Source organism: Heterocephalus glaber, unplaced genomic scaffold (genome assembly GCF_053883595.1).
Source record: "Heterocephalus glaber isolate CG9 unplaced genomic scaffold, H.glaber_assembly_v1.0 deba00001497, whole genome shotgun sequence".
In the NCBI taxonomy this organism is placed as follows: domain Eukaryota; kingdom Metazoa; phylum Chordata; class Mammalia; order Rodentia; family Bathyergidae; genus Heterocephalus; species Heterocephalus glaber.
Window position 1 is genome coordinate 19,377,942 of NW_028258320.1, and position 25,568 is coordinate 19,403,509.

The 25,568-nt window shown below is 37.9% G+C and overlaps 1 protein-coding gene across 10 annotated transcripts in view; it reads right to left on the reverse strand.

Moving 5' to 3' along the window:
• The window catches only part of Mypn (myopalladin), a 129,364-nt gene that overhangs the window by 93,149 nt on the left and 10,647 nt on the right, over positions 1-25,568 (reverse strand). Inside the window, exons 1-3 of one of the 10 annotated variants that reach the window (XM_021259464.2) lie at positions 4,907-5,052; positions 4,302-4,616; positions 508-939 (exon numbers count right to left, since the gene is read on the reverse strand). The exons of 2 other annotated variants lie outside the window; for them this stretch is intronic. The gene's annotated coding sequence lies outside the window, so the exon portion shown is untranslated. Of the gene's footprint in view, positions 1-507; positions 940-4,301; positions 4,649-4,906; positions 5,053-20,851; positions 20,974-25,568 lie in introns of those variants that run through there. 7 more of the 10 variants (XM_087185452.1, XM_087185448.1, XM_087185454.1 and 4 more) reach the window with 7 other exon arrangements.

Genomic DNA, 25,568 nt, shown 5'->3' on the forward strand with positions numbered 1-25,568 from the left:
AGAGAGAAAGGAGAAAGAAAGAGCAATGTCCCTTGAGCAAGACTTTCTGCAGCTGTTGTGTACATTAATCCAGGGAGCAGATCTCCCAGTACTAAATATAGCAGGCATATCCTTTTACATGATAAAAAAGTTTTTAAATGAAACTCTTTAACTATGGAGTCACATTATTTTAGATTTGATTTCCTTTAAAAAGGAAATAGGCATTGCATATATAGTCTCTCTATAAAAACATTATTTTAATAAGTGAACGTGTGAAAAATGCCAATGATATTTGGGATACATCACAACTTCCCTAGGCTATTTCTGTGAATCTCATCAATCCCCTCCAAAAGCTTTCCACGTAGAAAGCTTTATTTTTCATTTAATTGTGGGTCCCATCATCCATAATTAGAAAGTTATCCTAGGTTTCACTCTAAGTAACAATAATTAGCTCTCTGAAATAGCTCTTTTCCCATTGTCAGTGGCCTGTTATCGAAACACACTTGTGCACTTAAATCTGGAAATTACCTTTCTTTTTATAGTTGACCCAGATGAGGATGTTCAACCCAGGCACTCCACTGTGATGATAATTATCCAAGGAGAACTTTCAGATGAAAGCACAGGAGAAAAGGAAAATTCTTCACGCCCTTAGAAGTAGAGAGCAGCCGTCCATAGAGAGTGAGGAGTTAACCTTAGCTTTAGTGAAGATGGCTGTAAGAAGCTGGACAACCTGTCAGCACCGGAGCCAGAGCATTTGTCAGCTCACAGGTCCCAAGTTATTTTGAGCTGTATAAACCATGTGCTTGTGAAACATTCCACCTGATTGGATGGAGAACACTGAGCAAAGGGATTCCATAGCAGGACGGCACCTATTCAGAGTGGGGGGGTCAGTCATTTTTCCTACCTATAGAATTTCACTTTATAGCTGGAGGGCCAAGGACACATTATATCACATTCCATCTGTCAAAGAAAATAGTATGTTTTAAAAAATGTACCAAAATTATTAATTTTTAAGATCCTTTATTTTGATCAATGGGAAATTTATTCTTGTTTAATCACTGAGGAGATGTGGCCATGAAAAACCAGTATGAAGCTGAGGTCTAACATTTTTAAAGCTGAGGGTTTTTAGAAGTGTTCATTCAAAGGCAAAGCAAAAGTAGAGAAGATAACTAATGTTAACAGTTAATTAGAGATCACAGAGAAAAAAGGATAGGAAAAAATCATTGGCATGAAGATAAATTCAGGAACAAATTAGTTTGAACAAACTTCAGAAAAAAAAATTGGATGTTGATTAAAAATCAAGATACATTAATCAAGATATATATAAAATCAAGATATATATTATATAGAACTCTTACTCATGCGTTGCTACCTGGATATAACTTTTTGTGTATTATTTTGAAAAAGTCAATATTAGATGTTTTATTTCACAAGCACTACCAATCAGTAAGAAAAAGGATCCTTAATAGACCAATATCTGCTCAAATACTTACTTTGGTTTTTTGTCTGTTTGTTTTTTGTTTTTTGAGAGAGGGTCTCATCTTGAATTCGTGGTGATCCTCTTGCCTCAACCTCCTGAGTGCTGGGATTACAGGCATGCACCATTACCATGCCTGGTTCAAATACTTACTTTGAAAAGTTTATAGTTCCTTTGATATTAATTTCATACATTTTTGGAATATGAATTTTTTTGTTTTTTGGGGCAGGGTCTCCCTTTGTAGTTCAGGCTGGCCCTGAACTCACTGTGTAGCCCAGGCTGGCTTCAAACTCATGGCGATCCTCCTGCCTCAGCCTCCCGAGTGCTGGGATTACAGGCATGTGCCATCATGCCCAGCTTGAAATATTAATTTGAAAAAAAGAATTTAGTCCCACTGATTAATACAGACTAAGTGATGTTATAATATTATCAATCTTGTTTGAAACTTGGGTTTTAAAAATTCAGACTTAAAAGCCAGTGATTATGGTTGCTATTATTATTATTTTGCAATACTGGGAATTAAACCCAGGGCTTTGTGTATGCTAGGCAAGCACTCTGCTACTGAGCTGCATCCCCAGACTGCCAGTGATTATTTTTTAAAAGAATTACTTAGATCTTTTTAGCATGAAGTACATTGGTTTTAATCTAGCTTTATAATTAAATCACATACTTGCTTATAGAGTTTCTTCCTATTCATTAATTCAACAAGTATTTACTTGATGCCTACTATGTACCAGGTACTGATACTGGATATAAAGTAATGCAAACAAAAATAAAAACAAAAACAAAAACACAAGTTTTCTCAACTTTAAAGAATTTGCTAAGCCATCTTTGTCTTCAAATTATTCATAATATACTGAATAGAGGTAAAATATCTTTATTGTGATCACATCGGAGGTTTCACTACACCTTTGCTATAAGCTTTTACACTTACACAGGTGAAAAAAAAACAATGAAAAAAGAGAACTGGGTAAAACTTTTAAATAATTCAGGTGAAAAGAACTATGACTACCTGGACATGCTGTACATCTATAATCCCAGCACAAGAGCAGCTGAGGCAGGAGGATGGAAGCAAAAAACAAAAACAAAACAAAACAAAAACAATTATGAAAGAAGGAAAAAGATATGAGGAGGAGCTGAATTATAGGGACAGGTTATTCTCATTACCAAAATAATTTATATCTTCAACATACAGGTTCAGTTGCTGTCTTACTTAATCCTGTGCTGATATGAATGTCCAACTACTTAATTTTGTTCCTGTACTTTCTTTTTTTTTTTTGGTACTAGGGATCAAACTCGGGACCTTGCACTTGTGTAGCAGGCACTGGAACCACTGAGCTAAATCCCCGGCGTGTACTTTCTACTTATATGTATTCTCTGATATTTTTTTTTAATTTAAAGAGAAGGTCTTGGGCTGGGGGGAAGCCCAGTGATATAGTGCTTGTCTGGCATGTGCAAGACCCTGGGTCCAATGCTTAGAATGAATACATAGATACATACATACATACATACGTACATGACCTTCCTTCACTATTCCACTCAAATCTTAAGCCATAATCAGTGTCAGTGTTGAAAGATCCTTGGGAACATGGAAAAACAGAACTTCTATTTCAAGTAGCTAATAGGACTGCTACAAATTGATTTTTTATTTTATTTATTTATTTGGTACCAGGGATCAAACTCGGGTCCTTGCGCTTGCACAGCAGGCGGTGAAACCACTGAGCTGAATCCCTGGCCCTAAAAATTGATTTTTAAAAAGGGAAGCACTTACATGCACCATAAGATAATGCATTTTTACGTCCCTATATGTTGCCATGGCAACTCTGGTATCCTGCCTTTTACTCAGGTATAAAACATTGAGATTAAAGGAGACCCATACCAAAACAGGTAGAACAAGAAGGATAAATTTGAGTCATTTATAGGAAAATGGATGCACCTTGAGACCATAATGGTAAGTGAAATAACTCAGACACAGAAAGTTAAATATCACATGGTTTCTCTTATATGAAAAGCCCAAAATATAAATAAAGAGCAAAATAAAAGACAGATGATGAGAAACAGGGAGGTAGACTGTGTGGTGACAGGAAGGGGAAGAGGGGATGGGGAGAGATGGGCAGGTGGAAGAGGAAGGGGAAGTAAAAAGACTCAAGATGCATGTATATGGACGATTTCCCTGAGCTGAACATAATGATTATACATTGCAAACATATACTGATAACAAAAATAAAGTAAAATAAAAAGAAAAGAGTTGGTTGGGCAGTAGGAATACTGATATTTTGATATCAAGTATTAAAATGGGCTTAAAATGTGAAAGAAGAATTACAGAAGAAAACAGCCAAGGAAATTCTGACTTCTCTTTTCATTTTTACTACAGCATTTTAAAACACAAATAGCATACAACATTTTTTGAGATCTTTACCAAAAAAGCTACATGCAAATATTTAAAATAAGTATTTTTCAGAAATTATGGGCACCTTGCTTACAATACATCCAACTCATGCTCTAGATTTTACTTTTTAAAGATAGTTTCTGCTCCTATATAAGCCAGTCCCTACCTTTCTTATCATCATAATAATTATATAAATATTATATCATAAACCTACTAGTTCAGAATTTTCTAGAGTTTATTGGTACAAAGAATAATCTTTAAAACTTTTAAAGGCCCAACATAGTTAAAAACAGGCTTCATTAGAGACAAGCAAACACAGTTATATGTCTTAAGCCTTCCCCATAAAGCTGAGTGACCCATCTACCACATGTGTTTATTATGGTTTGAACATGATCCTGTGTTTGCCTTCAGCTGTTTTCTTAATCAGTCACTCAGCTACTGAAACAATTTACTCACGTTGGGATGATCCACAGGAATGCCAAGGAATCTCGAAAATCTATAGCAGAGGAAGTCTTCACTTGGCAGATAAACACGAGAGAATTTCTGTGCTGGTAGATTCGTATAAAATTTTTGTAATTGCTGTATTTTCCATATTGTCATAGGCTTCAATTCTCTAAAAGAAATTGCTCGCGTATACCAAAGTTTCGGTAAGTTTTGCTTGAAGTACTGGTACAGAGATTTATTTTCAGGTATCCTCCCCCAGTGTCAGACGAAAAAACAAAACCAAATCTCTGAGTCTTACTTTGAAGGCTAAGACATGTATTTTCTAACCTTTTGTAAAGAGAAAAAAAAAATTCTCACCAGAGTCATCTACAGCAGCAGATAAGATCACAGAGGGCTTTATACAAACCCCATGATATAATCGAGACAGTGACAACCTTAAGAAATTTCCTTTTCACCTAAACAGTCTTGAAAATGCTTGCCTGAGAAAACTAAAGACATTTAAAAAGTATAAGTTCAAAACCTACTTAGTTTTTAAAATGAAAAACATTAAAAAACCAAAAAACCTAAACAGAACACCAGTGTAAAAACATGATCCTGAAAGGTAAAATTGTAATTACCTGTCTCTGGAGAGGCACCATTCCTATGTGAATCAACCAGGATCACCTAAAGTTCAAGTCTCACTGACTAACTTGTGTCAGCCACAAAAGTAGCACGAAGGAAATGTGATCCTGCCCCACCAGAGTAATGAAGGGTATTTACAGGGTTCCGTTGCAGATCCAGGGACAGTCGTTTAGAACAGATTGCTCTTTCAGATCCACTTTAATAACTCAGTCTGTATGATGTTCTTAGCCTGGAGGGACGATGGGGGTGGATAATAACTAAGATGACTAAGGAAACAGGCTTTCTCATCTCGTAGACTCAATGAAATGGATAATAAATTCTAAAGAGTGAAATGTAGGGAACACACCAGATATCTGTGTATGGAGGTGTGAGTGCCTTTATCTAGTACACAATGAGACTATGGTTGATGCATTTAATAAAGCACATGTGGGAAAACAATTATAACACTTCATTCTTGTTCTCCCAGGTTAGGGTAATTACTGTGTAGTTTCTGTTAAAACACAATAAGGCTTTTTTTATATAATAAAAATCAAAGTTTACTCTTTTAAAAAAAGTATTATTTCCATGATGAAAATCTGTTCCCAGAACTTTTAAAAAGAGCATTATATGTTGTAGCTCAGAGGTAGAGCTCAAGCTTATGATGGGGAGGCGGGGAGCAGGCAGGCAGGTTTAATCCTCAGCACCAAAGGAAAAAATAAATTTTAAAAAAGGAGCATCCTGTGACTAAGTAACTAAAGAAATCAAAAACAATATCAGTTTGTATAATGTATATAATCTTGAAGGTATACAGTTGATACCCACTTTTCACACTAATATAATGATTATATTATATCATCTTGAAAGTAATAAGTTAGCATTCCACAGCTATGTGCTAGGTATTACACTAAGCTCTTTATGTACATTGTGCTTTATTTGATGTATTATTCATTCAACAATCCATGAAATAGGTACTGTTATAATTCTCATTTTACGTATGAGAATCTGGGACTTTGAATGAAGTTAAAAACTTGCTGAAGTTTACAGAAGGAAGTGGCTGAGTTAGAATTAAACCCAAGGCTAAGGCTGTGCTCATAACCATTGCAAACATTTAAATAGTCACATTTCCAATGTATTTTTGAAAAAAAATGAAGGGTAAAAATGAATATAAAGGATAGTCTCTCTTTTAGTAAGTACTGCATTCAAAAGGAATGCTATGTGGGACTTTAGGTTTTTAATGTTATTGATTGAAACCAAAACCTTGAAATTCTTTGATATGACTAAACAACAACAACAAAACAAAAGAAAAACTCCAAAAAGTGTGTGTGTGTGGGGGGAACAAATGCTTTCAAATACTCCCCATGTGCGATATTTTAGCCTAGAACATGACTTGATATGCAGACAAGCACTTGGCACTTGTGCTCAGTGGTACACACTAGAAGGCAGTCAGAATGCTTTCACGGACTAATTTTGGTTTCTCTTTATTATAGGCATTGTGCTGAAATAATTTAAGAACTTCGTTTATTTGAAACTAAAATTGAATGACATTTTTGAGCACATCAACATGGGTCCATAACTTTTTTTCGCAAACCAGGGGTAGGAAAATGAGTTTGAATTCTCCCTTCAGAGCATTGGCACGGGATGTGCCAAGGTGCCAGGCCCTAGCTGAGTCTTCTCAGATTCTATTTGGGGCTGCACGGACATCTCAGCTAAAAGCAAAGTTCAGTCTTCTTACTCCTGACTCCAGTAATCACTCTCACACCGATGATGTGAGGGAAAGGAAATGGCAACTAACATTTCTTCAGGTGCCTGCTAGGCTGGGGAGCAGCCTGTGTGTCTCTCATTTGATTCCCAGCAACTTTGGGAATCACAGTGCAGGACACAGGGAAGAAATGGAGTTTAGAGAACTACAGCTTTCCCAAAGCTTCCCCTCCAGTAGGCTGCGTGGTTGGGTAGATTCAAACACAGGTCTTTTAGCTGAGAATTTATTCTCTTTTCACTGCCTTCTCATGAAGAGTACTTATTCAAGTTAGTGCAAAAATCAGAAATAAGCTGGGCATAGTGACCCATGCCTATATTCCTGTCACTCTGGGAGCCTGAGGCAGGAGAACGGTAAGTTCAAGTCCTACCTAGGGAACTTGGTGACTTAATCTCAAAACATACAAAAAGGATTGGAAATATAATGCAATGCAAAGCCCCTGGGTTTAATCCTCAGTACAGAGGAAAAAAAAAATCCAAGTTCAGAAATAATCCAAAGGAGACAATTCATCTCAATATTCATATGTCTTGATGGGCCAAAAGGTTGTTAAAAGCTGGGAACGGTGGCACACCTCTGTGATCCCAGTATTCTGGGAAGCAAGAGGATTGCAAGTTTGTGCCCAATCTGGGTTGTTTAACAATTTAGGAAGACCCTGTCTCAAAAGTAGTAAATAAACAAGGGCTGGGGATGTAGCTCAGTGTGAAGGGCTTCAGTTCAATCCCCAGGATTGGAAAAATAAACATGAAAGCTATTATGATTGGTTTGGTTATTGCTTTGGTTTTACGGTCTTGGCATCTATTTGACAGGAAGAAGAGGACACTAGAAACATAGCATATAACCAAGGTTAGGGCCATTTGCACAAAGACTCAAAATTAGAACTGGAATAGCAAGGGCTAATAAACGTTTGTGTGTGTGGTGGTGCATGCCTGTAATCCCAGCACTTGAGAGGCTGAGGTGGGAGGATCGCTTCGAGTTAGAGGCCAGCCTGGGCTACATAGTAAGTTCAAGCCCAGCCCGAACTGCATAGCAAGACCCTTTCTCAAAAAAAAAAAAAAAAAAAGTAAGTTATCATTTTGCCACAACTAATTTATCATGAAATTAGTAAATGCCAAACGGGATGAACTTGTTGCAAAGAGGGAAGAGTAGAGAGTAAGAGCTTGGAGAACATAAACCGTGGAAGATCCAAAAGGAATTTGTATTTTACATGCCTATCCAAGTTCACATCGTTACTTGCACATGGATCTATCTACTTAGTGTTTTCTTGATTTAGCAAACTTCCTATCAAATAAAAGTCACATAGCTTAATGCAGGAAGACCCACAAAATCTTTTGATTTTGCTTTTTGATCCATTCTGGTCATTTCCAAATTGCTCTTGATTCCATGTGGGGAATAGACTCTTCAAAGTCTCGTCTAAACAATGTCTCCTGGTCCAAGGTAATTATTGTGTGTGGCAATGCCTTAGAGCTCCTTTTCTTTCATCTTGTAGCTTAGGCAGTAAGCTTTAATTCAAAATGTAGGTGATAGTGTCAGAAAAATTTACCACAGTGTAAACTGAGCCAGGGATAAATGCTGTATATTATACATACTCCACTGACCTTGGGTCCTGGGGATCAAACCCAGGACCTTCATGCTGTGCTATATCCCCAGCACTTGTTTTTTTTATTTTTATTTTTAAGATAGAGTCTCTCTAAGTTGTTAAATTGCCCAGGCTGGGGTTGAATTTGCAGTCTTCCTGTCTCAGCCTGCCAGAGTGCTGAGATTACAGGCATGTGTTACCAGACCTGGTTTATTTTGCCAATCTTAATCAAGAATAAGAAAAGAACATGAAACCCATCATACTGTAACTGACAAGTGTGTACAATTATTGTGTGTCAATTTAAAAAAATTTTAAAAAAAATTAAAAATCTTGATATAATTAGAAATGTGGGGCTGGGGATTTAGCTCAGTGGTTCCAGTGCCTGCCTCGCAAGTGTGATGTTCTGAGTTCAATCTCTGGTACCAAAAAAAACAAAAAAGAAAAGAAAAGAAAGAAAAGAAATGTGATCATTCTGATCCTATGAAATATAAACATTGGTTACTCTTCTACACAAATCCTTGTCTCCAAACAAAAAGTTCTACCAATATTTCCTTGCCTATCTTCCCCCTGCACGTTTGTTTGTTCACCTTTTCTTTCACTTATGTAATTAAACAACTAGTGGTTGCAACATTTCATATATTACTAAATTTGACTAACTTTTCATTTACGTGTTTATCTGTTTCATTTATGTGTTTATCTGCCCAACTAGATAAACTCCTTGAGAATCAGAGCCTTAAAAAGTTTTAGGCATGCAGTTCTAATCTCAAGGCATGTCACAAAGTTGGTATGTCATAGGTATTTGTCTACGACAAATGACATATATATTGTTAAGCTGTCCTAAGCTTTTCTCTCAATTCAACCCATGTTTAGTTAACATTTACTATTTGTCAGGAGAGATCAAATGGCTGAAAATCTCAGCAACATTAATTGGTTAAATTGTCCTTACCGGTTATGATACTTCACAGAGAAATACTACTGAGAAGTAAAAGCTGGGCATGGTCACACACACCCGTAATCCTAGCTTTAGGAAGGCTACCGCAGGAGGATTGTGAGTTTGAACCCAGGCTGGGTTACAAAGTAAGTTCAAGGCCACCCTGGACTACATAGTGAGATCTTGCCTCAAAAAAACCAAACCAGACAAAACAAACAAACAAATAAAAAGCAAAACCAACCGAACAGAAAACCCTCAAATGAAGAAGGGAACTAAAAATAATTAGATGGCCTCTGTGCACCAGGCTCAGCACAGCGAGGAACTATACCTGCTTTTGTCTCAATGGATGCTTACAATTCCTGAGATGATGAGGAAGAAGGATGTTTGTTTTCAGAAAAGGCTTGGTACTGTTTACAATGCCCTGTTGCACAAGGGCTCTGCCAAAGGTGCTTTCATACCTCACACCCTCCTGATCGGGCTTTCTACTTCTTTTCCTACCTGCCTTTCTACAACCTTTGTTTTATACCCGCTCCTTGCTTTCTGTCCACCCTATAAAGATCAGATTTTTTGTTTTTTTGTTTCCATTGCTGCTTCTCTTGAGCCTTGTACTTCCTGACGTTCATCGCCATAGCTGAGGGGGAGCTCTTTCCATTCTCATGCCCTGGTTTTGGAGGTTCCCAGCTTAAGACACCAATTAAACTTTCTGTTTGTCCAGAAATAAAGAGTATGTACTTAAAAGTAATTTCAATTAACATTTCAACTCTTTGTGACCAAGAGCAAATTGGGCTTCTTTCCTAAAAAGCAGACAATGAATTATTTAGCTTTCTGAGTGATATCAGCTGACCCCAGCGCAGTGTCCACATCAACCAAGTTCCTCACTCCCTCCCAACTCAGTACTGGGAATTGAACCCAGGGCCTTTGCACTGAAACATCCCCAGAGCCTTTACATTTTTGGGGGACAGGGTCTCTAAATTACCCAGGCTGGACTAAACTTTCAGTTCTCCTGCCTCAGCCTCCCACAGTGCTGGGATTACAGGCATGCACCACCACACCAAGTTTAAACCAAGCTTTGTTGTTCATATTTAATATCTAATTTAACTTAATACAACAGCCCGGGAAGTATGGGTCATTAGCCCCTATTTATGGAGGATGAAACTGAAAAGCATGCTACTGTCGTTTTTGCAAATTCAAGGATCTGAAAAATCTGCAGGAAGTCCATCTTGACATTGTCCAGTGTATATTAATTATATCATTACCTTCTTTTTATAGAGGAGGAAACTGAAGATCAGAGAAGAAAATTTGCACAAAGCCTCTCAAAACTGGGATTCACACCCAAGGTCTATGTGACTGATCCCAAAACCCATGCTGTTCTGTGCTCTGCCAGCCACCACCAGAGGCAGCCATGCCTTAGTAACATATTTATGCATTGATTCAGAAAAAAAAATCTTGGAAGAAGTAGAATAACAAGAAGGAATATCTGGTGATATTGGGATTATGTTGATTTAGTGACTCCCTCTAAAGTGCTTCCAAGGGCTTGGAAATTTGGAGGATGCATTATCTCAGATGATCAAAGAATCAAAGGAATTGAAATAACAGTAAGCAAAAAAAAAAAGAAGAAATAACAGTAAGCAATAAGCAATTCCCTCTGAGCATTTCTAACTGCAAATTATCAGGCATAGTAATCTCAGCCAGGAGGGAACATATAGTTCCTACATTTAAAGTATAATACACTAACATACTTAGCATGTCACCTTTTAAAGTTATTTACAATCACATATAGATAATTATACTTCAGTAAAAACAACAAGCCAGGCATAGTGGTGCATGGTAATATTGAACTCAAAACAACAACAAAAAATTAAAGATATGAGCTAACAGCCATTGTAAAATTAAGATCTTGAATGACCTAAAACTAAGAATGATGTACATGAATGTACCAAATTAAGATCTTGAAGGACCTAAACTCAGATGTACAGGAATCAAATTTAAGAAATATGTATCATCTCTTTTGGAAAAAATGATACTGACAACTAGTACAGGAAAATAAACAATTTTAAAGTTGAGACATTGATATATGCTCCATTTGGTTTGGGTACAGTATTTAAATATGCTAAATAGGAAGATGGTAAAGGAAGAAATCCAATAAATGTTATAATTTGGCAGAGAACAATTACATATAGTGCTGGATTCTATCTTCACCACTTATCTGAGAAACTTTAGGGAAGTTACTGAATCTCTTTGTGCCTCTCTTTGCTGATCTCTAAAAATGGGAATCCAGGCACAGTTGCACATTCCTGTAGTCCCAGCACTAGGGAGGCTGAGGCAGGAGGATCACTTGAGCCAAGGAGTTCAATGTCATCCTGGGCAACACAGCAAGACTCCATCAATTAATCAATAAACAAATAAATAGGGGAAATGCCATAGACATAGAATAAAAATGTTGTGAGGCTTAACTGATTTAATACTCTCAGAACAATGTTCATTAAGTATTTTTTTTCCCATTAAGTTTATTGGTACATTTTCACTATAAAATACAGTTACATTCATCATTGGGATCTTGTACCATTACATGAGTATCTTGATTCTTATTTTTTTCCCCTTCCCCTGCCCTCCCTTCACCTCCTCCACCCTTCCCTATTTGCAAAGATTTTGTTTCCATTTTTTTCCTTTTCTCATATTTTTTCTTTTCCCTTTTTTCCTTTCCCCTACCCCACCAACTTCCCCTGCTCCTTTAGACCTTTTCTTCCTGTTACACAATATCAATTATACATTTTTAAAATTACAATATCAAGATCTAGGAGACATTACCACAGATTTTACAGAATTTAAAAGGATATAGAAAGCATATTTCAAAAATCTGTTTTGAAATAAATTTGACAACTTCTAAGAAGTAACTTAGAAGACAAATTAATGAAACTAACTCTGGAGGAAATATAAAATTTGAATAGCACCTATTAAAGAAAGTATATTCCTAGCTTGAAAACCTACCTATATGACAACAGCAGGGTCATATACACTTTAACTGCTAAATTATATCAAACAATTAAAGCAGAAAAAAGAAGGAACACTTCTCCCCTCATTTTAGGAACTCAACATTGTGCTAATCCTAAAACTGGATAAAGATAATAGAAGAAAAAAGTATGAACATAGATAGAAATTTGTTTAACAAAACAAACTATTAGAAGTCAGATGTGGCAGGATGTAGAAAGTGGTTTTGTTATAGGGATGGCAGTGTTGGTTCAGCATTGGAAGATCCACCCCCAAAAGTCATCATTTTAACAGAGGAAAGGAAAAAGCCATATGATCCCGTCACTAGTTGGAGAAAAAGTATTGAACTAAATTCTACAGCTGTTCATGGTAAAAGCTATCAGGAGACTAGAAGTAGAACAGAACCTTCTCAACAGATTAAAGACATGAACTCCATACTTCCAGCAAGAACACCTTATATGAATGGAGAAGATACAATGCTTTCTCCTTAAGGTGGGGAACAAGGGCAGATATGCTTACTCTTTATCTGTCCATTAAACTTTGAAACCTAGGCCCCACCAAAATAGTCTGGCAATAAAATGACACAATTAGGATAGGATTGGCAAGGTAGAAGCAAAATCTTTATATGTAGATGAAATGATCATCTACAGAGAAAATACTAAGAAATCTCTAGGAGCCCCTAGAACTTGTATTTGAATTTAGCAGGATTAGAAAACACAAGGTATATATAAAATTCAGGTCTGTGTATACTTGCTATACATGAATAATTGGATATTGAAATTTAAAAGTTATGTAGGATTGCAAAGGACCTAGAAAAGTTAAAACAAACAAAAACAGTGTTGGAAGACATTTAGTACCTAATTTTAAGACTTCTTCTAAAGCTACAGTAATCAAGGCAGTGTTGGTGTAAGGAAAGACATATAGATCATTGGAATAAAACAGAGAATCTAGAAATAGAACCACACATATATGGTCCACTGAGTTTTGAAAGATTATTTAACATTAGCATTTTATAGAATATAAACTCAATTCAGGAGCCGAGGAAGAGAGTGTTTTCAGCAAATGGCACTAGAACACCTGGTATCCGTATATAAAAAATTAACCTCAACATTTTATTTCCATACATGAAAATAAGTTGAAGGGATCTATGAACCTAAATATGAAAGCCTAAAAGTATAAAACTTTTAGAAGAAATTATAAGGGAAAATGTTTATGAATTCAGGGTAGGCAAGAACTACCTAGTATACAAAAGACATGATGTATAAGAGAAACAAATTGATAAATGAGATTCCATAAAAATTTAGAACTTTAAATGACATTGTTAATATGAAAAGTAGTCTTTAAACAGACCATATTTACAATGCATATAACCTATGACCAGAATATATAAAGAATTCTTAGAGCTCATTAATAGACAACCCAATTAAAATGTAGACATAAGAAGATGATAAATAGCCAGTACAGCACAAGGAAAGGTGTGCAACTCTAGAATCAGAAAAATACTAATCAGTACAACAACAAGACTCAATTATACACTCATTAGGGAGACAAAGTTCAAAGTTTTAAAAGCCTCGTCATGACTTTTTCTTTTTGTTGGATTTTCCCCCATTGCGTTTAATTTGTCACGCCCAATGGATTCATTCTGCTGCGTTTCCTGGGGTTGTGATCCTCGTTGTCTTTTCCTAGGGTATTGTCTAAACTTTTTGGAGTGCCGGTTTGATATTCATGAAGTTCCTGAGGTGCTCTTTATCATGAAAGTATCTTATTTCTCCATCAATTTTGAAAGATAGTTTTGCAGAGTACATCAATCTGGGTTGGAGTCTGTTTTCCTTTAGGGGTTGGAATACATTACTCCAAGCTCTTCTTGCCTTGAGGGTTTGGACTGAGAAGTCTGCTGTGATTCTGATGGGGTTTCCTTTGTATGTGATTTTTCCTCTTCTCTCACTGCTTGTAGAATTTTGTTCTTCTGTTGGGTTTCTGGAATCCTATTATATGCCTATGTGTAGATTTTTTTTGATCAAGGCTATTTGGAGTCCTGTATGCCTCACTTATCTGCATGTCAAGTTCTTTTCCCCTCTTTAGAAAGTTTTCTGCCATCACTTCTGTGAACAGTTTTTTTATGTCATCTGCGCTCTCTCCTCTTTCTTCAATGACTCCAATCAGTCTTATGTTATTCTTCTTTGCATTGTCTAGCAGCTGCTGGATTGATTTCTCGTGTTCCTTTACAATTTTAAAGCAATTTTTCTTTTCCTGGTCACTAACTGCAATCTTCTGTATCTGAAATTCTATCCTCACATTGGTTCATTCTGCTGCACAGACTTTCTATGGAATTTTTAATCTCCTGGAAATCTGTTTGCATCTGTTTTATGGATTCCATTTGTTTCCCATGTTGGGATTCCATCATGTTCCTCAGATCCTCTATTTTTTTATCTGTGTCCTCTCTAGATTTATGAATCATGTCTTGCACCATGAGCACAATCTTTGCTGTTATCTGAGTAATTATTTCTGATTTCATTTTTCCCAGATCCTCTTTTGTTGCCTGTTCAGAGTCCAGGTGGTTGAGTATCAGATTGTTCCATCTCGTTTCCCTTTGGGGTTGTTGTAGGTGATCTGGAAGTCTGTTTTTGAGGCTTGTTTACATGTCTTCTCATTTCCACAACAGGGGAGGGTGTGTGTGTGTGCTTCTGGTGCCCGCACAGCTCACCTTCTCTGCCTTAGGAGCTTGGGATGGCGGTGGGAGAGCTTCCTTCCGGGTTCTGGGACTGGCTCACATTCTCTGCCCTAGGAGCTTGGGATGGCAGTGGAAGAGCTTCCTTCCAGGTGCTGGGACTGGCTCACCTTCTCTGCCCTAGGAGCTTGGGATCTCATAAGTATTATAAAAACTACATTTTAAATAAACCTTGTTTGAAATCATAGAGTGAAGTATACACACTCACACTGAGCTGTAAACTTAAGGAAAGGCCAAGGCTGAATGGGCCATCGAGACTGGTGACTCAGACCCAACAGCAGTTCAGGTTTCCAGACTGATTTAGTCCTCGGCTTCTATTCTGAGGCTGACAACAAGAATGCCAATTAGTGCCAAGAAGGATGAGTTTTCGTAACATGGGGCGCTGTCCATTAGAGATGTGAATCAGACTGCTTACATCTTGTATAGAACACCAATAGTGATCAACCAAGTTCAAATCTAACCTGAGGACATACAGGTAAAATGCTTCATATCTAGTTACCATGATCCTGAACCATCTGTTTCTGAATTCTAAATTCCCAACTCATCCAATGCCAAGGGGCTAAACATAGCTAAAGCATTTAAATTATAATTTGATCTGACAACCCAGGTATCAAATAAGACTTGTCCAGCCAAATAAGTAGAGTGGTGGTGACAAATATCACAGCAGTATATCCATACTATGATATGTGCTTTATGACAGGAAAATCATAATTGAATATATTGGTGAATATTTTATTTCTCATCTAAAAAAGGATGTCAGCATAAGTGTGGCATTTGATACAGTTATTAAGTAATTTAGAGAGAGGATATCTAGGAAAATAGAGCTATGTTAGTCTTCCCATGATTCTCAGTTGTCTGATAGACTAACACTGAATGCATTGTATCATGCTATGTAGAATAAGACAAAGTAGATTTAGATCTACTAAATAAATGCTCCCAATGGTAATGACGATGAACTGGGGCAGAGGTCAAATACAAAGAACAGGGATATTTTAAGACCTATTATTTAAATGCTGAAGTTCTAACATTGTATTTGAAAATGTTTTATTGGTTTGCTTTTATTAGCTATTTTCATTAGAGTCCTGTCAGCAGATCTGCTTTAATACTCATGTCTTACCTATGAGGAAACCAACCCACAGAAAGAACAATTAACTTATAGTTATATGGCCACCTGATACTAGAAAAAATACTGGAATATTAAGAGCTATGATCTGCATAGATCATTGTTTAGCTTCAAGTTTTGGGGAATTGTGTTTATATCCATGGATGATATGATTTAGGAATTATAAGAAATATTACTTGGTTTGTATACATTATCATTTATATACTTTTGAACAAAATTCATACCAAAAATAAAATGCCTTTTTTTTTTTTTTTTTTTTTTGGGTACTGGGGATCGAACTCTGGTCCTTGCACTTGCGCAGCAGGTGGCGAAACCACTGAGCTAAATCCCCGGCCAAAATAAAATGTCTTAATGTAATTCTGTTCTATTTCAATTTTGTGAGTAAAGATCCTAATCAAAAATCTATTTAAAATCTGATCCCCCAGCAACATATATATATCTCCACAATTCTCTCTATTTATAACTTTTCAAGGATGAGGACTTTTGCCAACAAAAAAAAATGTTGTAGATCTCCCAAGTGATGATGATCACAATATTTTTAATCCATTGACTTAGAAAATATGAAATGACAAACAGAAACTGTAAATTTAATACTTAGTTTGAACAAATTTGTATTTCATTTACTGTAATACTATATAACAATATATTGTTTATTCTGTTTTCAGATAACACTTGATGTACACATGGATTTTAGATCCATTCCAACTCCTTCATGGCTCTCCAGGAGTCTTGCTCCCAAGTTAGAAATCACTTAAAAGAAAAAGCAGGTTTTAGCCCTCTCTAGGGGCTGTGCCATCTTGGGCAATCATTCTTCAGTTACCTCTTTTCAAGTACTGCAAAGCGAGGGAAGTCTTTATTTTGCTTACTTCAGGAGATCGCCATGAGTACAAAAATGGGATAGTATGTAAAGTGTCTAAAATGCAGATGTGATATATAAAGTAAAATGATCTACATAGCTATGAAAGAATTTGATACTGTAGGAAACATGGAAGCACAGAGAGTTCTCCTACAGTCTGAAAATTAAACTAGAAAATCAAAATACAATGAATAATGTATGTGAGTTGGGCATCTTAAGAAAAAAACATCTGGGTTGAGCATGGTGGTGCATGGTTATAATCCCAGGACTCTGGGAGATTGAGGCAGGAGGATTCCAAGTTTGAGCCTAACCCAGGCAAGTTAGTGACCTGATGAGATTGATATCAAAAAACTTTTAAAGATTAGGGTAGTAGTTCTGGGGATGTAGCTCAGTGTAAAGGAGGCCCTGGGTTCAATCCTTAGTACAGGAGAAAAAAAGCAAGAGAGGAGGCAGAGGCAGGAGGATTGCAAGTTTAATGCCAGCCTGAGCAATTTAGTGGGACCCTGTCTCAAAAATTTTAAAAAAGGCTGAAGATGTAGCTCAGTGGTAGACAGTGTAGCATCAGTGAGGCTCTGAGTTCAATGCCCAGTAATGTGGTGGTGGTGGTGGGATAAATATTCCAATGTATTTATAAGGATTTTCACAAAGAACTGTTTGTAGTAGCAAAAATTTGGAAAGGTGGTTTCTCTCACTCTATCATTAAGTTGCCTAGGCTGGGCTTGAACTTGTGATCCCCCAGTCTCAGCCTCTCAGAGTGCTGGGATTACAGTCATGCACCACCATGCACACCTAGGTTGTGTCATTTTTATAAAGAGTAAAAATAGTAAAAGTCTCTCCCCAAACCGAAAGAAAGCAAGCCAGCCAGCCTAAGGACACCAGAAGAAGGGGAACAACAGAAGGAAAATTTGGCTGTAGCTTAACTGATGGTATGTATATATGTATACATCTATCTGCCTGTGTCTGTCTAACACAGGTGTATATATAAATATAAATATGTGTGTATCTATGTCTCTACATATCTAAATTTTAGGTGGTGATGACAGGTAGAAGAGCACTGTTCAACTAACAGAGGGCTCTCTGCTCCTGTTGGTGGAACAGGGAGCTGAGTCTAACACTGCCGAACAGCAACATCAGCTTCCTGCCTTTCTCTAGTCTGTGCCCATCCAGCAGCATTAGGACTACAGTTTTTTTATTTTGTAAAATAAGTTTCTTTAAAAAAAAAGTTAGTAAGAGAGCATACCGTTTGGTTTGTTTTTAAGCCATTTTTCTTTCTCATTCTAAATTAACAAATTGGAATTCTGGCTGATACAACACTCCCTTGGGAGTTTGGTTAACACAAATATTTCTCTAAAGAACTGGGTCACTCTAACATGTTTGGAAGAAAAATATTAAGTTTCTGATCTGGGAAAGCTGCAGACCAAACAGTGCCCTGTGGTGATTTCACCAAGGCAATTGAAAGCTGTGAGGTCTTATGATAAACCAACTGAATTTCCCTATCCTATAATTCAGTGTGTCACATTTAAAACACAAAGTAGGTGTGTCTTGGAGGCTTTACTATAAAATATTTCTACCGTATAAACAATGGGTGGTATGGCATTTTATTTATGATTGAGTATCATTTCCAACCTAGAGAGGTAAATAAATTGAAGACTAGAGAAACTAAGTCACTTGTCCAAAATTATAGCTGATGTCAGTTCAAACTTGAAGTTATAATTGGCGCCTCCTGGTTTCCAGGGCAGGAAATGGTTTTCCACAGCCTTTAAGAAAATGTCATAGCTGAATAATCTACCTGTTACAGTTGTATCTCCCTTTTCTGTTTTAATAAGCACTTACTTATTAAGTAGTATGATCAAAGCACTCTGCTATCTTAAGATTTTCTTCAAATTTGCTCTAGGCTTTCTAATATGAACAAATGTCTAACATTATAAGTACAAAGGACAGAAAAATATAGCCAGATGTAGTGGTGCACAACTGTAATCCCAGCACTCAGGAGGCTGAGGCAGGAGGATCACTAGTGAGACCCTGGTGAGAGAGAGAGAGAGAAAGAGAGAGAGCGTGCGCAAATGGGTATTTACTAAGAATCAAAGACCTGCCAGTCACTGTATTGACTAAAACCTTAAGATGTATATCATATGTACACTCTAATGATATCCTAAATGGATGCACTTCATTCCATTAGGCCATGTCCAAAACTTTCATGAAATAAAAATAATTGCTGCAAAGGATTTATGAATTAGTTAATCAAATGTAGCACTGAACTACCATCTTGACTAAATAATCTTACAGTAATCAGTATAAATCTTCACTAAGATGGACGGTGGAGGCAATGACCGCTCTTCTTTAGAATAAATCAACAGTTAATAATTTATTTATTTTTTTATTTCTTTTTTTGAGACCAGGTCTAGACCACTATGTAGTATAGGCTGGTCTTGAACTTTCAATTCTCCCACCTCGGCCTCCTCAGTATTGGGATTACAGGCATTTCCCATCAGGCACAGCAACATTAATATTTTAGCAAAAAGGATTTCTCTTCTCTTGCTATACACTTAAGAATTATCTTTAAAAGAAAAATAAAGTCAAAAAAATCTATATATTATATGATTTACCTTTACATGAAATTCTAGAGTAGGCAAATCTATGTAGAAGCAGAGAGTACATTAGTGGTTTCCTAGTGTTGTGGGTGGAGGAATTTGGAGGAAAGAGCAGTGACTGCTACTGGGTGTGAGGTTTTTTTCTGATGAAGGCATGTGTGGTGAAAATGTCCTAAAATTGATTATGCCCACGACTATACAACTGCAAATATTTTAAAACTCAGTGAGGGCTGGGGATGTAGTTCAACGGTGGTGCTTGGCTAGCATGCCTGTAGCCCTGGGTTTAATCCCCAGTACCACCATCACCAAAAAAAAAAAAAATCCTTTGAAATGTACACTCTAAATAGATGGATTGTATGCCATGTGGATTATATTTCAACATAGCTTTTGTTTTTAAAATGTTGCAAGCGGGGTCGTGGTAGTTGTGATGGTGTGTGCCTGTAATCCCAGCATTTTAGGAGGCTGAGGCAGAAGATCACAAGTCTGAACCCAGCCTGGGCAATTTAGTGAGACCCTGTCTAAAACATACAGTGGAAAAGAGAAGTTTTAAAAGAGCTGGGGATGTAGTTCAGGGTGAAGGTCCTTGGCTCAATCCCCAAAACAACCCCCTCCAAAACCCCAAAACTAAATTTCTGCCATCCAATTGTACAATCCTTTCAGATGAACCTGATGAGAAACTCTTAATATCACTGGAGGATTCTAACATTGAGGAGGAGTTGTAACTTCAAAAGGCAATAAGTAATATAAAAATGAATTCCATTACAGGGGGAGGAACTTACAGAAACGATGCAGAGGGGCTGGGCTACATCTCAGTGGAGGATCACTTGGCTAGTGGCTCAAAGCCCTGCGGTCCCCAACACCACCAAAACAACAACCAAACCCATGAAAAGTGTTAGATCAATACCTTGACTGGGAATGACTCATGAGCACTGTAAAATCAATCACTATCTAGTTCTTTGTGAAACAGTAACTAAAAATTCTAGACCTTTCCAGGACTCTGTCATCTGCCCTCAGTCAGCTCAACTGCTCTGTGGTTCATCTATGAAAATAGCCCGCTCCTGGCAGAGTCCCAGCTGTGTCGCCTCTAGCCTCTAGTCTTTCCTTCCCAACTCTGCACTATCTCACCCTTTCTTTACAGCAGATGATGGCGCCCTTTTTCTATTCATCTTCCCACACATGGTTACAGGTGTTCCGAGACATCCTCCCCCTTTACTCTGGAAGAAAGCAGCTGCGTGGTTTGGATTAATACCTTGAGTAGGGACGGACATATGAAATCTCTTCCTGCTCTCTTAATCATTAGTTTCCTGGAGGCATCTCTTTACAGGACAGCGTTACATCTTTCCATGTTCTGGACATCCCTTTAAGAAATCTCCTTCGTTCCCTCCCAAGATGGGACCCGCGGGAGGCCCTTACCTGGCACAAACAGCACTGGAGCTCCAAAGGTTAGGGCGGGCTCTGCTGGGGACTCCCAGCCCCTCACCTCACTCTTGAGGGCAGAGAAGGCTGTAGTGCTTTCCCTCCTGGGCTTGCCCAACCTGCTAATTTTAGGCGGCTTCCTCATGCGGCTGCCATGGGTATCAGAGCATGTGGCTCCCCTCGGAGGAGCTATTTTCTCCTGTGAGCCTCACTTGTTTGTTTCCAATTTGTCTCACTTCTCCTACCCCTCCCCATCTCTGTGGGATAGAGCTATTTCAAAGTAAAACTAAAATAACTTTTAGGGGCTGGGGGGATAGCTCAGAGGTAGAATGGCTGCTTAGCATGTGTGAGGCCCCAGGTCCAATCCCCAACGCACCTGCCAGCACACACACATATATACTAAGCAAGCGCGCGCGCGCGCACACACACACACACACACTAAGCAAGCTCATTCTGATATGAATGTATTCTTGAAGCCAAGAGACCAAAGAAAATTTTCCACATTATAGCTGTACCTGCCAGGAGTCGGGTTTCCAAATCATGTTTGTCTAACAAATATTACTAGATTCTTACTATGGATAACACATTGCCCTAGGTCACGGGGGGGGGGCGGGCGGCGTGCAATGAGGAGCAGAGCAGACTGTATTTCACTGATGAAATCTTGATAACAGATTTATCCAACTTCCACTATGTTCTATGTCTTCTATTAAGATCTTGGTATGTAAAAATCAGTAAGCAGAGACCCTTTCTGGGCAGAGAGCTCAGATATTTTAATATATATATAGAGAGAGATTCAGGTCTTATACTGAAATTGTTAATAGGTAAAAATGGATTTGAGGTTAGTCTTTGAACATAGTATTCTGCTAGGTACTAGAGGTAATAAATAAAAGTACACATATGTAGGTGCCTCTCTTAGAAAGATTATGATCTAACAAGAACAATTATTCAATTGACAAATATTTAATGAATGTTTATTATATTTACGATATATGTGTTTACAGTCTTTTCTGAGGTCATTTTATTTTTATCATCTTAGAGAGAAGAGAGCATTTTGTAGTTGAGGCTGACCTTAAACTCCCCAACCTCCTGTCTTGGCCTCCCAAGTGCTGAGATTACCATTGTATCCCACCACGCCTGGCCCCAGGTCTTCTTAATTATTTTTTTCCCTAGATATATTGTTTTGAGAGATTTTTATTTACTGTTATGGTTTAGATCTAAAATGTCCTCCAGAAGTCTTATGTATTCAGAGGTGTGGCTTTTGGAAGGTTAATGGATCATGGAGGCGCTATACTCATCGTTGGATTAATCCATTCATGAGTTTGTAGCTGCTGGACATGGTGGTGGATGGTATAGTCTCAGCACTTGGGAAGCCGAGGCAGGAGGACTGCCACAAGTTTAAAGCCAGTCTTGGCTAATGAGTTCAAGGCAAGCCTGCACTACATAGACACTGTCTCAAAAACAAAAACAAACACATAAAAAATGAGTTCATGGCTGAATGTGCTGTTAGGACACAGGGCCTGATTGGAGATGGGTCATGGGGGGCAGGACCTAGAAGGGTGTATTCTTGTCTCTGGCTCTCTTTTCTCTCTCTGCTTCCAGTTTGCCATGGAGTGAGCCCTTCCACCATGCAATTTCCAAGATATTAAAAGAAAGCCTGGGAGGCCAAACAATATACACCTGAGAAGCTGATAAGTGAAGCTGTGAGAATGAAGCCAAATGTGCAGTGGAGACCCCAGGAAGTTGGAGATGCCAGGAATGTGGATTGTCTGCAGAGGAAAGCCACAGACAGTGAGAGGAGCTAGCCCAGAACAGAGGTCATATGGACATATGGACTGCAACCAGCAAGGCCACATGGGTAGGGCTCCTCAAGCCCTTTGGAATTCACATCTGGCCACAACCTGCCCTGGATACTGGACATGGAGCTATAGGATTTAATGGAAAAGTTTACCCTATGCCATTGTATGTTAGAAGTATTTAAGTTTCTTTTTCATTTTTACGGGGACTCAGAGCTAAGAGTTTGCCTTGACTCTTAAAGGAGCCTTTGGACTTGGGCTTTTCAGCAGTGCTGAAACTGTTAAGACTTTGGTGGGGTGGGGATTTAGCTCAGTGGTTTTGCTGCTTGCTGTGCAAGCGCAAGGACCTGAGTTTGATTCCCAGTACCAAAAAAAAAAAGACTTTGGTGACCTTTAGGGATGGATTAAATGCATTTTGCATAATGAGATGGATGTGAGTCTTTTGGAAGACATGGGAAGAATGTTATGGTTTAGATTTAAAATGTCCTCCTAAAAGCTCATGTACTCAGAGGTGGAGCTTCAGGAAGGCAATGGGATCATGGGAGGGGAGCTATACTCATCGCTGCATTAATCCATTCGAGTTTATGGCTGAATGTGCTGTGAGAAGGTGGAGCCTGGTCGAAGACTGGTAACTCAGGTGTGCCCTGGAAGGGTTTATTCTTGACTTCAGCTCCTTCCATCCCTTTGTGCTTCCTGGCTGCCATGGAGCAAGCAGCTTTCCTCTGCCCTTTCTGTCTTGGAGCCCCTGAAAATCATAAGATAAAGCCAACCTCTCCTTCTTTAAGTTGAGGGTGTCGGGTATTTTCTATCAGCAATAGGAAAGTGGCTAATACATATACTAAATAAAATTTTCTTTCTTGCTTTCTTTGTTTTTGAGTCATGTTATGTAGTTCAGGGCAGTCTTGAACTCACTATGTAGCCTGAGGCTGGCCTTGAACTTGCAGCAATCCTCCTGCCTCAGTCTCCTGAGTACTAGGATTACAGGTGTGGGCCACTACTGTTAGCAAATTTTCTAACAATTTGTTTCTTATATATTATTAATCAAATATAAAAATTTTCCAACTACGATTTCTGACTAATATGAAACAATTTGTATTTATTAAGTCTTGGGGATACATGCATAAAAAGATCCAAGTTCCTGACCTTCATCTAGCTGCCTAGTGTGGGGGAACACAGACAACTGATTACATTGTACTGTGGCAAGCTCTGTAGCAGAGGATGGCACCAGAAAGGGTAGGGGCTCTCTTAATTGACGGAGAGTGCAAGTCTTCATGAAGAAAGAGCTGCCTAAGTTGAGCACAGAAAAATGAAAATCTCACTAGGCTGAGGGAGCAACACAAAAATGTAGGAAGATGGTAGAGATCATATTGAGTATTTCATAAAACAAAGATAAGATGTGATTTGGGGTGTGTGGCATGTATGAGGCTCAAACTGATAACACCCTGAACTAAGCCCATGATGGGAGGGATGAAGGTTAAAATAATTGCAGTGTCCAAAGCAAATAAAATTATAACTGCATACATTACTGACAAACAAATTGCCTATTAACTTAAAGGATCTATGGATGTGTAGACCAATGGAACAGAATGGAGGACACGGAAACAAACCTATGCAATTACAGCCATCTGATTCTGGACAAGGACACAAAAATACAATGTTGGAGAAAAGACAGCTTCTTTAACAAATGGTGCTGGGGAAACTGGATATCCACTTGTAGAAGACTGAAACTAGATCCCAATCTCTCATCGATACAAAATGGATCAAAGACCTAGAGACAAGACCTGACACTTCTAAAAGACACTCCTGAAAGGAAACATAGAGGAAACAATTGAACCCATAGGCACTGGCAAAGTCTTTTTGAATAGCACTCCAATGGCATAAGGAATAATAGCAAAATCAACAAGTGGGATTACATCAAATTAAAATGTTTTGGTACAGAAAGGGAAAAAAATCAATAGAGTGAAAAGTCAACCTACAAAATGGAAGAAACTTTCCCAGCTACTCTTCCAATAGAGGATTAATGTTTAGAATATATAAGGAACTAAAAAAAATTAAATAGCCCAATCAATAAATGGGCAAAAGAATTAAAAAGACACTTCTCAAAAGAAGTATAAATGGCCAATAGGTATATAAAAAAATGTTCAACATCTTTACCCATTAGGCAAATGGAAATCAGAACTACATTGAAATTCCATTTCACCCCAGTCAGAATGATTATCATGGCTATCATCAAGAACACTAAAAAACAATAATTGGCAAGGGTGTGAGGAAAAATGAACCCATTTACACTGCTGATAGGAATGTGAATTAGTACAGCTAGTATGGAAATCAATATGGAGATTCCTCAAAAAAATTAAAAATAGAACTACAATTTGATCCAGCTATACCACTCCTTGGTAGGTCCCCAAAGCACTTAAAGTCGGCATTCTGTACAGATAAGTGCATATTCATATTTGTAACACAATATACAATATCCAAGATGTGGAACCAGCCTAGCTGCCCATTAACAGATGAATGGATAAAGAAAATGTAGTATATGTACACGAGAGTATTATTTGGCCATTAAAAGAAGGAAATTTTGCCATTTGCAGAAGTGAATGGATCAGAAGATCATGTTGAGCAAAATAAGCCAGACTCAGAAACACAAATATCATATGTTCTTCCTAATATGTGGAATTTTAAAAAGATGGCAAGAAAGTAGACGCAAGACTATTATTAGACAAGAGGAAAGGAAGAAGGGAGAGTGGGGTGTATGGGCAGTTAATGGAAGCATGACTATGATCTTAATACATTATACACACTGAACCTCCCCAAGTGTGAAACTAGGCAGGAGGGGAGGGTTAGGGTGGTGATGGAAGGGGAATGATTAAAGTGCGTTAGGTGGCAGAAAAAGCTTTTGAGGAAGCCCAACATCCTGTCAT